The sequence below is a fragment of the Protopterus annectens genome, chromosome 3.part0, assembly GCF_019279795.1.
Source record: "Protopterus annectens isolate FY-2018-M chromosome 3.part0, PAN1.0, whole genome shotgun sequence".
Classification (NCBI taxonomy): Eukaryota; Metazoa; Chordata; order Ceratodontiformes; family Protopteridae; genus Protopterus; species Protopterus annectens.
Genome location: NC_056731.1, coordinates 1,628,253,580 through 1,628,268,715, shown reverse-complemented (window position 1 = coordinate 1,628,268,715; position 15,136 = coordinate 1,628,253,580).

Genomic DNA, 15,136 nt, shown 5'->3' with positions numbered 1-15,136 from the left:
CCTAATATCACTAGGCTGCTTAGAAACCTAGCTGTATAACAACACAAGTACTCTTATTGAGCATATTTGGATGTTTGAGTTTAGCAGAGCAAGGTTGTGTGCACTACCAACTGGCACTGTCCATGAGGGAGCACACAATATTATAAATTGCACTTTGTTGTGTGGTGGATATATGTGTGGGAAAAAATAAACTGAGACCCCTGGGTTGCAATGCTTATGGGTCTGAGGCCAACACATGGACTGAAATTAGACAGCATTGAATGTATATTTCCATAACACATTGGACCATACTTTCAACCTTTTATAGGAAAGAATCTGGACAAAGCCATATATATTGGGTTGAAAAAGGTCCAAACATAAGAACTCATTTTACATACTGCTCTTACAAACTTATACATTTGATAGAATAACATGTTTTGCATTAATGTGAATTGTCTGAAGGGTATAAGATTTGAAATTCAAATGTCTGTCATTGTTTTCTGGCTTCAATAGTCAGGTGTTTTCAAATTATTTGCCAGAAAACTCTACTTTTTATGAGTAGTAGGGCAAAACTGTGATGCAAAAATCAGGACATTCTACAAATATCTAAACAGTTGAAAGTTGTGCATTGGGCAGCAAATTTGCATTATGGTTACCTAAGTGGATGCACACGTGAGATACAGCTGTTTGTTCATAGGTAAGCAGTATCCAAACGCTAGCTGCATTGCTAATGTGTGACAGTTACTCCATGCTGGATTTTCGCAATGACCAAACGCATTTATTGAATATATCCTGTTTCTATGAAAACCAACACAGCAGACCAAATTATGGAAAAACGGCAACAGGAATCATCAATTAATTAATGCAATTTAAAGCAAACATTTCCAATTTATTTCTCTGTTCAACCCTCTTGATGTAAAAGTATTAAATTTTAAAATAAACAGTTTCCTTATATAATAATACATTTTAATTAATCTCACATCCCCCTTTCTTACAAAAACTTTTTCTAAAATTGATGTAATTGTTTTATTGACTGTTTCATTGATTAATGTGATGTTAAGGGGTATATTTATAGGGGAATGCTCTTATGTAAAAAACTTTTCTTTGAAGGCTGGATTGGTCGAGGCGCTAAGTGAAATAAAACTTTGTATCTGATTCCTGTTGTTGTTTTTCCATATCCTGTTTCTATGTCTGCCTGTCTGCTGCCTAGGTGGTCTGGTTTCAACAATGCCATGCTTTGCGCAAGCCACATAAGCAGCCAAACCTGCAGTCATTTGTTTGCACTATGTGGTGCATCGCAAAAACAGTGGAATAAAAAAAAAAGAAAAATAGGAAATTAAATGTAAAGGGAGACATACATGATCTGAGCAAAAACAAGGTATGACATACACACTACAAAATGACACTACACATTAAATATTTCTACATAGTTCAGGATTTGAACTCTCACACCAGTGCAGATGCAGAAAACAGGATGGATGCCTTAGCCGTCTTTGCCACACAAACACCTTTGCAGCGAAGAACTAAAGTCATTGTTCACACAAACAAATGCATCAGAATGTAAACTTTTATGAGATCTTCAGTTGTGACTTGTACGTTTCACCCTCTTTATTATATTTGGATGTAGTGTACTTACTGATCACACAACCTGTTTGGATTCTGTTTTCAAATATACAGCTTTGTCTTACTTGTCTGTGTTTCTTGGTACTTCATCAGTTATCTGAGTAGTACTGTGAGAGATTCAATTGTGTAAGGCATTCAATATCCTTGACCTTAAAATGTGTGCTGATATTAATTGTGAGTTATATGATATGCATTTGCTAGCAAGTGAAGGCTATGTTGGATGGCACAAACAGCCATATACTGTACTTTTGGGGGTACCATTGCTGAGTTACTGTAATGACACAAGAAAGGCTACACTGCTCCTGGGGGAGCTCATGTACTGTTATGTCACAAACAAGCATAGCCTGTTCTTTTGTAAGTAAGCAAAGTTGTTACTGCTATGACACAAACATGGATATGATGCTCTTATTACACCCTTTGTTCTGCTTCTTTCCTGTTGTTTGATCTTGGGAAGGGTTGTGAAGTCAGAAACTGCAATGTGCATCAGTACTGTCTAACTACTCACTTTATGGATTTTCCATTACAAAAGTATGGTGCAAAAATAAGGCCATGTAGTGAGCATCAGTATACCTCACAGGTAGGACCATGTGAATCTTTGAAAGCTGAGGCCTAGCACTTGCTAATGGACACATATGAGTAAACTAAAGGTCTCTCTGCTGTTACATGTTCAATTTCTTTTTGCATAAATCCACTGCACTATTTACGTAATTACTGTTTCAACATACTAAATACAGGGATATACCATAATATCATTCAAAAACTACACTCTAGGTTTAGATCTTACCTTGCAAATGCAGCAGTGGACACATTTTGAGTTCAGTGCTGACTCTGTCTGATGCAAGCAGTACAAAGCCAATACATGGGGAGGTACAGGCTGAGGTACAGGCTGTGATTGCATTTTGTTTGCGTTTGAGTAGGAGAAAGGTATTAGGCACCTTAGGTAGGTGTGTGTAATGTATGTGTTGTTACATAGCCAAGCAAGCAAGGCAAGCAAGAGCATGCCTACATCACTTCACAGGCACAGCTGGTGGGGTCCTGAGCCTTCCCCCTCCTCCTGACTGTTGTGGTGACCCTTTTTTGGTGGGAGAGGATGTGTCCCATACTGTGAAGACTTGTGCACATGTCTCTGGATTATACTGCAGGGCTCCACCAGATGTATCTAAGCACTGGAACCATGAGCCAGCATTCCTAAGTAATGGCCTGTGGGATGTCCCCCTAGCAAAAACTCTGATACATCTGTGATGTGTGCCAGATATGGGAGTCATTATAACTGGCACTACCCTGAGTTGGTCTTTGAAAAGTACCTGTAACTAATATTTTAAGGGTTACACATACCTTAGTTTCCAATGGTATGGGTTCCCCTTGATTGGTTCTGGCTCTGAGTTGAGGGCGGCAGAGCTCACAGAGTTCTTGTAAGGTGTCCCTGTCCAGTCTGTAGCGCTCTACAATCTCCAGGTCATGTAATGTCTGATAAGTTACCCTGGGCCTGAAAACTCTTCTCCTTCTCAGCCTAGACCTATTGTCAGCAGCACCAACAGCATTGATTTCAGCATCTAGCTAAAATTTTCTTGTCTTTACTCCAGTGGTATTGAAGTATTTAGGAAAAAGAAGAATGGAGGTTACATGGTTGCTTTATAGCATAGTGAATAGCTGCACCATGTTGGATTGGCTAATTTAAATGGAATTTACCTGCTTATACTGTAATTAAAATTTATTACACACAGCTGCTGCATGCTCATCATTGTGCTGGGCATACCTCCATGCATCCCTGTGCACCCCTGTGCAGCTATGCATAAATAAAGTAGCATGGCAAAATTGCAATTACTTTCATGCATTTCTGTGATATCTCACAGACATTTAGTATAAAAAGGAAAGATTGCCCACCTTGTAGTTGAACCGAAGACCTTCTGCACTCTAGACCTACACCTCTACATGGTGCCACAGGACTATTTACATGATAGCCTTGAGTGACATTTTTCCTGTAAAAGCATGATTGAAATTTCTCCAGTACCTAGCTGCACACAGGACAACTAGTTTGCAGTGAAAAGCACTGTCCCCAGAGTCGCAAACCAAATACTCCTGACATTGCTTTATATTCTCACTCCAGGTATATAATCAATAAAAAGGGGTCTGTTGCATGGATATGAACTTTCACACTATCTCCGTTACAGGTTTGGTGGATATCTGCAACCTGAGACAATGTAGAAGTTGCCTCATGTTTACTGACAGCCATTTAATTCTCAAACAAACTGATTTGATAAGTGAGAGGTGTATTTACACAATATCATTGGAGGCAAAGTTCTCACATAAAAGTACTCCTAATGCCAATAAGGTTGTCAGTAGTACACACACTGTACCCATCACATACAATTCAAAACAGACATATAGATCCACATATGCTGAGGCACTTAAATGCAACTTTCCTAAACCACAAAGACCTCCTAGATGAAGTACACGTAACAGATACCCTCAGCAGCCTCAAATGCACTCTTTCAAAACAACACCCACATCAACACATAGAGGCACATCTCATGGAGCCTCTGCCTCTAAGCCCATAAGGCAAGCCATCACACAATCCAACATTCTGGTCATTGGAGACTCCATCATGAGACACACACTGATGTCCCTCTCACCAGGCTGAGTAAAGAGAAAGTTATGGTCAGTTACTTATCAGGGGATATAATCCACCACATTACGCATACACTCAGGTCATTGGATCACAAGTACCAGTATGACTCAGTCATAGTCCATGTGGGAGTAAATGACCTGAGACATACCTCCGTAGACCATATGAAGAGAGACATCATGCAGCTCTTGGAATATGTGTCTCAGGCTGGTATGAGCCTAGCGCTGAGCAGCATTTTACCTTCTCCATGGATGATGCCATAATAAGAACAAAAAATGATTGACTTTAATAATTGGCTTAGTTTCTGGTGTCATTCTAAGGGGGTACAATATTTGTTAGCTTGGAAAGAGATGGTCAACAGACCATGCTGCTTTGCCAGGATGGTATGCACCTCTCCCCTCTAGGCTTTTGAATATTAGCTAAAATATTGTCCTCCCCCATAGTGCCTTTTTTAGGCAATGCCAAACTGAAAGTAATTCTGACATAGCAAATCAAAACAAAAAAAATCTAAAGGTATTACTGCTGAATGCTAGGAGTCTAAACAAAAAACTCCACTCCCTACAAGTTCTCTTCACACTAGAGAATGCTGATGTCTGTGCGGTCACTGAGACTTTTTATAAAGCCACAGAGAGCACACCAACAGTGCAAGATTATAACTCCTTCCACACATTTAGACCAGCTACTACACAGACAAGGACTAAAGGTAGTGGTTTATCTATTTATATCAAAAATAAATATACCTCAAGGCTGGTCAAACATGACAATGCACTTGAGCAGTTCCATGTTCAAATCACCATAGGCAAAATCCAATATCACTTAGATTCCCCCTGTATGACCCAGGAAACCCACACCATGTATTTAAACTTATTAGAAATACTAACCATCCAACCCAATACCATATTCAAAGGAGACTTTAATTACCCTGCTATTAACGGGGAATCCTATATGACACCAAATGTACAGGCACAGACATACCTGGATTTTGTAAACACAAATTCCCTGAACCAGATTGTCAATACACCAACGAGGGGTGCAGCCATACTGGATCTGCTCCTCACTAAAATGGGAGAGTGCTGCACACCCCCTTACTGTAATGTCTTCTCTGGTAAGGTCAGACCACAAAATGGTCTCCTTTGAAGTAAAAATAAAACCTGGACCCCCAGCTAAACATGGAATATTCAGGAACTACTCTAAGGCTAACCTTCTTGTATTAAGTGATGACCTGCCAAAATTTCAAGTCCCCATAAACCCTTTGAGCACTGCTGCCTATGCATAACTGTTCACAGAAACCCTTTGTAAGCATGTTAATTGCTTCACAGAGACAGCTGTACCCACCAGGAAGAAGTCCAGAACTAACACAGAAAACAAGCCACCTTGTTGGAATCACAAAATTAATAGGCTGTATAACAGATGGAAGAAAATCACAGCAAAAATTAGGAGGTGCAACACCCAGCAGGATAAAAGCACTCTCATCAAACTAAACAAATATCTCAGAGGACAAATAAAGTCTATTAAAGCCAAATTTGAGGTGCATTTGGCCTTCCAGGCCAAGGACAACCACAAAGCATTCTTTAGCTATGTCCACAACCTCAAAGGCAATACACAATAGTGTGTAGAGCTCATTGTAAATGGAGCCACCTATACTGAACCAGAGAGAGACATCAAAGATTAAAACAATACTAATTTCATGAACTTTAATCGTACTTTGACGTAGGAATGGGGTCCATTCTTATCATGGAATTAGAAACCCAAGACATTTGTAGAAATTAAACAAGACAGAAGCTAGAAGATATTGCAAACCTACTGCTGATAAATTTAGTTCCAACTTTATCCCTCTCTCCCCCTCAACCTTTCCTCAGGAAGTACCATCAAATATAATGCCCCCTGATATCACTAGAGAACAGGTCCTTAATGTCCTATCTAAGGCCAAGAACACTGCATCAATGGGCCCAGACAATATCCCAGGATGCTTTTTAAATAGCAGGAAGCATGACCTATCAGGGCTTTTGGAATTGCTATTTAATTGCAGCCTCCAAACAGGCTTCATGCCTCATTTGTGGAGAACAGCAACAGTCATCCCTCTGCACAAAGGTGAGCCATCTACAGACCTTGGAAACTACAGACCCATAAGTCTCACTAGTCTTATATGTAAAGTTATGGAAAGAAGTATCATGGAAATGATCAATAGTGATGTAGTAAACCTCCAGACACTGAACCCAACCATTTTCATTTCATCAAGGGCAGATCATGCCTACTCAACCTGGTGTACTTCTTTGAGAAGGTCATCAAAGCAATGGATGAGGGCAAAATGGTTCACACTGCTTACCTTGACCTGGCCAAGGCATTTGACTCAATACCCCACTCAGGCATTGTTGACAAACTTAAGAAGTTAGGTACAAACTTGTATGTCTCCCAGTGGAAAGCCAACTGACTCACAGCCAGGAACCAGGAAGTTAGAATTGGGAAGTCCACCTCTAAAAAAAGGGCAGTCACAAGTGGAGTCTCTCTGGGATCGGTCTTTGGACCACTCCTTTTTGGCATTTACTTCTCTGAAGTCAAGGCCAATGTCAGTGGTCTCTGACTGACTAAATTTGCAGATGATTCCAAGTTAGGAGTTGTCATTGAATCCCACACTGACACAAATGGTCTCCAGGAGGGGATGACACAGACAAACAACTGGTGTCAGAGCCATGGACTAAAACTAAATGTCATGAAATGCATTGTCATCCACCCCTGGTAACTATTATATTGACAACACACCCCTTAGAGCTGACCCAGTAGTTAGGGACTTAGAGACAGACATAGATAGTAATCTAGCCTTTGACCATCATGTGTCTGCAGTAGTGAGGAGATCATTCTATGTTGCGCAACTTATAAACAAAGGTATGGCATTTAAGTCCAAGGAAGTGATTGTTCCTCTGTATTCAGCATTCACCAGACCTATCACTGAGTACAATGCCCCCTTTGGTATGTACCTAACCAGGCATATCCAACAACTGGAATATCCACAGAGGTTCCTCACTAGCAGAATACACGGCGTAAGTAAAATGTCCTATGCAGACTGCCTCAAGGCTGTCTCCCTGTGTTGTGTCTCCTACAGGCATTTGAGGGGAGATCTATGCCTGACATAAAGGGAATTGTCAGACCCCACTCTAATGGATCTCCTGCATATCTGCAAAACAAACAGCACCAGAATTACCTGTTCTAAGGACTTAAACCTTGCCTGTGATAAAAATAGGACCTGCTGGAAGACAGATATGTATCGCAGAGATTACCACTTCTCTGTAATAGGCTCCCCATCCATGTGAAGCAGAGTTCCTCCCTAACCCAACTGAAGTACATCTTGGACAATTGCATGGGGAACAGGAAATGTATCCCTGGTTTGGCACCTATGTCTCTAATGGAAAATGGAAACAGGCAATTTGTAAATGGTTCATCTCCCAGACCCTAGTTTGTAAATGTTTCATCTCCCAAGCCCCTACTTACACTTATCAAGGGTATCAAAACTTGTCAAAGATTTGGAATGTATGGCTAGGCTTAAAAAGGCCCTTGTGGTCATTAGCCTAGTAAACACCTATGAATCTATGAACAAGCACAACAAAAGTTGACATTCATTCCTCCATTGAGCAATGGTTTGCAAAATGAGGACATTAAAAAATGTACAAAAATTATTTGAAATGAACAGAGAAGACGCATTTTACAACAAAATTCCATGGATGACATACAGCCTTTGATTTTTGCATAGCTTACATGCAGTTTCACACCCCAGGGACTGACCTGTGCAACTTTGAAAGTGAACCTGACACACTCCTCTGATGTCATGACTCACTGTTAACATCCACTGAAAACAAAAGCACCGTGGAAGTGCATACATGGAGTGAACATCCCTACAGGGTTTCTTTTTTTGGGATTGAGCAATATAAATGAGGTTTTACCTTATTTGCATATTCACAGTGCTGACAGGCTGGAGTCTACACAGTTAGTAGCTGTGTCAGTGGAGATACTACATGGAACCACAATGTTGTAAACACGAGGGAGGTTATTCCTTTGTCCATATATCTGCTATATACTACATATGTTTATAATGCAATATAATAATCTGTTTCAAGATATTCAAACATTTTAGCAGCTTGTATTACGTACAATCACATTTTCTTTTGGGGTGGGGGAGCAAAGGTGCATTTATGTCATGGCCCTTACAAATGTTTTTTTGTTTTGTACCTCTGATATTCTAACATCCACAGTGTGTAATTAGGTCATAATATGTGTGGAGTTACATGTTGAGGTCAGTTCTGTACAAATTTTAAGAGCTTTTACTTGCTCTTGCTTTCGTGTAGACTCCTTTCGGTGGCTGTATTCAGAAAGTTGATGAATACATGGGCAACACAAACAAAGAGTCTACACGGTTGCTTTAGAGGGTGTTGAATTGCTCCACTGTGTTGATTTGCTTCATTATCATAAAATTCAGCTAATTATGCTCTAATTTGTATGCCATGAAAGTTTTCATATTTGAGCATGAGTGAACCTTACTGTGTGGAGTTTACTGAATCTAAAACTTGGTCACACTGGTGTGCATGACACAACATACACACACTGTAAAAGTTATCGTCTAAGCTTTCATGAATCCCACCTGTGTATGAAGTGTGCAGTGAAAGGCTTACTGTGTTGTTGCATTGCAGAGACATGACTGTGTCTGCTATAGTGTTCTTTTAAAGCAAACATTATAGAAGGTTATGATTGGCTTTCCAATTGTAAGTACATTATTATGTGTTTGAGACACGGATGCCAAGAAATTCACACTGACAGTGATCCTCAATAAGTAAATCTTGTCATCCATGTCAAGAACGCATAATAACAGGTTATGATCGGTGAAACCTGATCATAAATCTTTGTAGTGCATGGAATCTTATTTACTCCACATACTATCAGTTACAGAAGGCCCGGCAAGCCAGCACGTAAAAATCTACTGCCAATCATTAGCGGACCGGAGTTCCGCTGTGGCGACCCCTAACCGGGAAAAGCCAAAAGACACAAACAAACAATCAGTTACAAAAGAAAAAATAAACGCAATGTGCTTTACTGGCTTTGAAAGCCAGTACAGTATTTAGTGAGTGCTGTTACATAAACATCAAGTAAGGAAAATGTTAGGGACAGTTTTTAAATTCTGCCCTAATTTAAAAAATTACTTATGGACTGATGTAAACTTTTACAGATATATGAGGAAAGATATTCAGTGTCTATTGAGAGTGAAGGCACATCCCATACCTTATACAAAATCAAAATAATACTTACACCGCTGAAAGTGCTGCTATGGTCAGGTCTTGCAGCACAGTATTTCATAACAGATTTATCTTTTTTTCTGATATTGTAATGTAATCGTGGCATTCCATCCACTGCTGACTGTTTCAGTTTGTTTGCTTGCTTCCAGTGTTTTAATCAAAATGCAAATTAATGTATAGCAGCACCATTTGTAAGGTGTAACATATTTATGTACCACTGAGTATCTGTGTCCCTTCAACAATTTCTAAGAATAATTAGATTAATTTGTACTACAGACATTTAAATTTGTAACATATTCATTCTGCTTAAAGGAAACAGCACCTCAAGATTATTTAATAAGCCAACTGTTAGTGTGGAGGAACAGATGACAAAGCATTAACTGTGTATGCATTATTATTTTGTTTGAGGAAGTAAAGTATATGTAGTACGTGCGGTGCCATGATTACACTCAAAAAATTGTTAAATTATATCCTGGTTCAGTGCTATTCTATGGCGAGTCCCGACCTTAACAATGCTTAAAGAGGAGCTTAACAATTGGTAAGCATGCCCTACATGTTGTTAACATCAAGTCTGCACTAAAAGTAGACAGCGTTGATCAGAAAACAGCAGCAGCAGGACATGAAGTGGCTTAGTTTCAGCACATGTTTCTACCTGCTGTCTGCTGCATTACAACCACTACTTTGACTCAAACTGCTTCCCTTTCACAGGGAGAATGTAAAGACATCAACCACTTAACCATTGCTATATAGGCAGAAGACATTTTTTTTTCTTTAAATGCTACTTTGAGTGACTAGCAGTACTTGGAGCAGATATATCTCCATACACTACAAAGAATTATGATCAGGTCTTCAGTCATAACAGATTACTATATGTTACCAATGTGGATGCCAAGATCCACCTTTCTAGCTTCACTCTCAGTGTGTATTTCCTGGCATCCATGTCTCAACCACATAATAAGGCGGTTATGATTAGAGACCTGATCATAATCCTCTGTGTTAATTATGATGCTTGTCAGGAATTCACTTTTGATTATATCATCAAGTACTAAATAGCTTGGAGGATAGAAGGCAAAGGTATTTGCACATATTAGTTTGTCTTTTCATGGCTATGAATGTCTGTGTCTTCCCTCCAAATGTTTACTTTGTGCTTCAGTTTCTAAAGGTTGTAAAAGATTAAGGTCTGCTTAAGGAAAGTAGTATCTGGAAGCTGATTATCATATACTTTTACGAACAACACAGTATATTTTCTGCTCAAGTCTCCCTTCGTTAAACTTTGTGCATCATAAGCAAAGTCACCCAATGAAATGTTACATTTTACATAATACTGTACATTTACATGCACTACTTTCTGCAAATTGTAGTTCATCTGCTTCTTTGCATTCATTTCTCTGTATATAATTTTATCACAGTAGATAAATTGCTGAATGTTATGATGGTGTAATAGTTTAACTTCAATTATATTTTTGGATTTTTTGGGAAGTGTGACCAAACGTGTACATGAGATTTTACTGTTCTGATCTTAGCATACGTGTCACCTTGTGTAAGCTGTGTACATTGCTGAATTACCTTTGCACATTACTGTACTATGTACCAAAACCAACATAAGTATACATTGCTAACAGTCATTCATGCTGCCTTGTTAATACTGGTGCATACTGTTACACCTTATTCTGCTGATGTCCTCCCATATCAATATCTCCTTCAATTTTGTATATGTCTGTATATTTAAATTACAACTGATACTATGTAAACTTGTTATATTTATATTATTTCTGAAACCTTTCTTCCTAGGGCTCCACTGAAAATAGACCACAACCTAGTTGGACAACTCAGCCATGCTTACATGCATAGATACTGTAAATGCATACATACAAATATAAATAAGTAAATATGTAAATAAATTAATTGCTATATTTGCAAGACCAAGCAAGAAAAACATTTGCATGCTAAGTGTACAAAAAAAATGAAATGACCTGTATCTTTGCATGCCTTGACATGACCATGACCTAGGAGCTTGAGTTTAAGTTCTCTTTCAAACCATATTGCTAAAGGTTTTATTACATTTTATTTACAGGTCCTTATACAGTCAGTATTTCTATTCTCAGTTACAATGTTTATTTTTTTCATTGATAATACAGTAAGGAGCTGATAACTGATGCTGGTGTCAAAAGTTTAAGTCTTGCAGTTAGCCTTTGTAGGGTTGCTTCCACATGCAGTTAACTGTAACCTGTTAATCTGGTTCGATTCTCGGCTGGAGTGCCTTCTGTGCAGAGTCTGCATCTCCTCCCTGAATTCGTATGGGTTTCCTCTGGGTAATCCAGTTTCCTCCCACATTTCAAAGACATACATCTGGAGCATTTCTTCCCGGGCCTTTGCTGAAAATTGGCTTTGTTCCAAGTCAAACTTTCCCAGTAAACAAATGTTAAAATAAAAAATAAATAAAAAAAATAATTTTCCCCCTTTTCTGCAAACCCTGTTAGACTCGCTATGGGTTCTCATTTAGCATGGCTGGTAACAGGAATTAGAACAGGAGAGCAGTAAGGAAGGCCATCACAGTGAAAACATGCATATGAAGTGCACATATCAGTGCATGGTAGAGTCAAATGTCACCTTGAAAACTGGCCTTTAGGAACCTTAATTATTAGTATCTGAAGAAGGCACCAACAACTGCCAGAAGTACAAGCTGCTTTTAGAAGGGGATTGTGGCAACCCACACTGCCAACTAATATGTGACATGGATATCCCACTTGAGGGACAGTAATCAAGCAGCCTCAATCCTCACCACTGGCACCTGTTGAGGGATGTTCACTGGGAGGATAACATGTATGCACACATTATTTCAAGATATGGCTCTCTGCATCAAGTGCAATTTCCCTTAAGAGCACAGAGACCACAGTCAGTCCCGGGCTGCTTTCTCCCTCTTTCTCCAGATCCCCAATAAGACTCGCCACTGGCACAGCTATAGAGTTGAGATCTCAGCGGTGACCAAGCCACGACCTCCAGCACCCTCTCTGTCCAACCAGTGCTTCGTTTCCCTGCCCAAGTAGCTGACACATACACTCTTTGAGGTTTAATTCAAAAACACACACACACACACACACACACACACACACACACACACACCTGGGAAAGGCTGGAACAGGTTTACTAGCTATGCTCCCTTCTGCCCAGATTATAAGGTAGTTATCACTGCCACCAGTCACTCCTTATCAACTACTTTAAGGCCCTTAATAAAGGGTGTCCAATCTTATTGTGTAATATTAATATTAATAAAAATGGTAGTTTGACCAAGAGCAAGGCTGTTAGGATTGGCCCACACAGTGTCACCAAATAAATAAGTAGCACTCTCAAAACTTAAATATCTCAACACAGATCAGCCACAATGAAAGGTTTAAATGTATTTAATAATAAATAATAAAAGAAAAAGACAATGTTGTTGTGTCTTTCGGCCTTTCCCGGTTAGGGGTCGCCACAGTGGAACTCTGGTCCGCTAATGATTGGCAGTAGATTTTTACGTGCTGGCTTGCCGGGCCTAACGCACAACCTTCAATACTAAATATATATTCTCAGTGACATCAGAGTTCAGAATCACAGGAAATATTTAAAACTACATTGCAGGACAGGCTCAGACACATCAAGAAAAATAACTAAACTAAGCTTTGCTATATTCCTGACTGTATCTAAGGGAGTTTCTATACCCTAGCAGTTTACTTAATTTAAAGCAAGGCAAATGTTGTGAATGGTTCTTGCTGTTGTCAGGTCCAAGACAGAATGCAGAATGCTCTGTCTCACTAAGAGACTTCTCAGAATAATATCTAAAATATTACTGCTGGGACAGCTTGCAGAATGATATAATTTCTGGTCACCTGACTTCTAGTTTCCAGGCCAAAACCTCCATTGCTGGTAGCTAGTAGCATTTAGCATTTAGCATCTACCTGCAAAAATGCTCATATAATGGCTTTTGCTCAGATCTTTTGCAGATACTAGAAATCATAAAACAATTATGCTTCCAAAGTAACAATTAGTTCATCCTAAAGACAATACAGAAAGCTTTCTAGTGCAGACTTTGTGTCTCTAGCTGCACTGAAACATCTTTATGGCATAGCCTATGAAATAATTTAATTTCAGATATTTTTCTAAAGTTTGCTGGACTGAAGTTAACCTCCTGTATTCCAGTTTCCACTGTTAAAATATATATATATTTAAACAGTTAAAATTGTACATGTACATGTCTGTTCTCTTCCAGTGGGGCACACTGTGGACATATTTTAAACACAGTACTTTACAAATACCTTTTCAATACAAACATCTGTACAGAGCAGTTTGATATACACATGACCTACAGTTTTAATACATTTGTAACACAAACATCTTGTATAAATTAGTTTGATATTCACAAAAGACATATAATTATTTATAGAATTCCAGCTAGCTGTGCTGGCAGTACCTCCTTTCATCACAAGGACAAAAGCAGCAGAGGTCAAATTGTCAATATACACTGGATAACAGAGAAAGCAAGGGAATTCCAGAAAATATTTATTTCTGCTTTACTTACTATTCTAAGGTCTTTGACATTATGGACCAGAGCAAACTTTGGCAAGTTCTTAGTGATATGTGAACACTGTCTCATCTTATTTGCTTTCTAAGGAAGCTGTACATACTGCAAGAAACAATAGTTAAATCCAAATATGGAATTACTTGACTGATTCATAAATAGAAAAGGAATGTGTTAAGACAATATGTTCTCATCCAACTTACTTAACTGAAGTACTATGTCATGTGAAATGTTAGGTTAGACTCAGATACTGGAATCAAAATTAGAAGTCAAATATTAACAGCCTCAGATATCTAACTGATACCACTCTGATGGATGAAAGTATGGAAGAAATGAAGACTCTGTTGGTGAAGGTAAAAGTACAACAGCTGACTTGCTGTTCAACACCAAGAAAGAAAACAAAATAAAATTATTTCATCTAGCAGTATCAATTCTTGGTGGATAGATGACAAAGAAGTGAAGGCAGTGACAAATTTTATTTTCCTGTCTCAAAGACTTCTGTAGATGGTGATTGTAACCAAGAAATTAAAAGACACTTAATTCTTGGAAGGAACACTATAGCAGATCTGATAAGATTTTAAAATGCAAAGACATCACATTGTTAGAAAAGGTTCCCTATTAGTTCAACGAAAATTCAATTCAGTGAATGGCATTTTCAGTTCACCTACATCGAACATGCCATTCATCAAACTATTCATACTGAGATCACGGTACAGTGAAAATCAAGAAATCTGCCCTGTCCTCACTGTAGTGCGATCTCAGAGTTGGTGTATATAATTAGCAGAGGGTGTGGGGGGCACAGCCTCCCACATGAACGGGATTCGATGACTGGCATTTCTGATGAAATGCCATTCGGTGAAGCGACATTTCGCTGAATGAATATAGACCCATTATTAAAGGCTTGCATAGTCAAAGTTATGATTTTCCCAGTAATAACATAAGGCTGTGAGAATTGGACTATAAGTAAGCTTAGCAGTGGAAAGCTGACACATTTGATTTTGGAGAAAACTTTTGAGAATTCATTGGACTGCAAGAAGATCCAATCAATAATTATGGAAATAAACCCAGACTGTC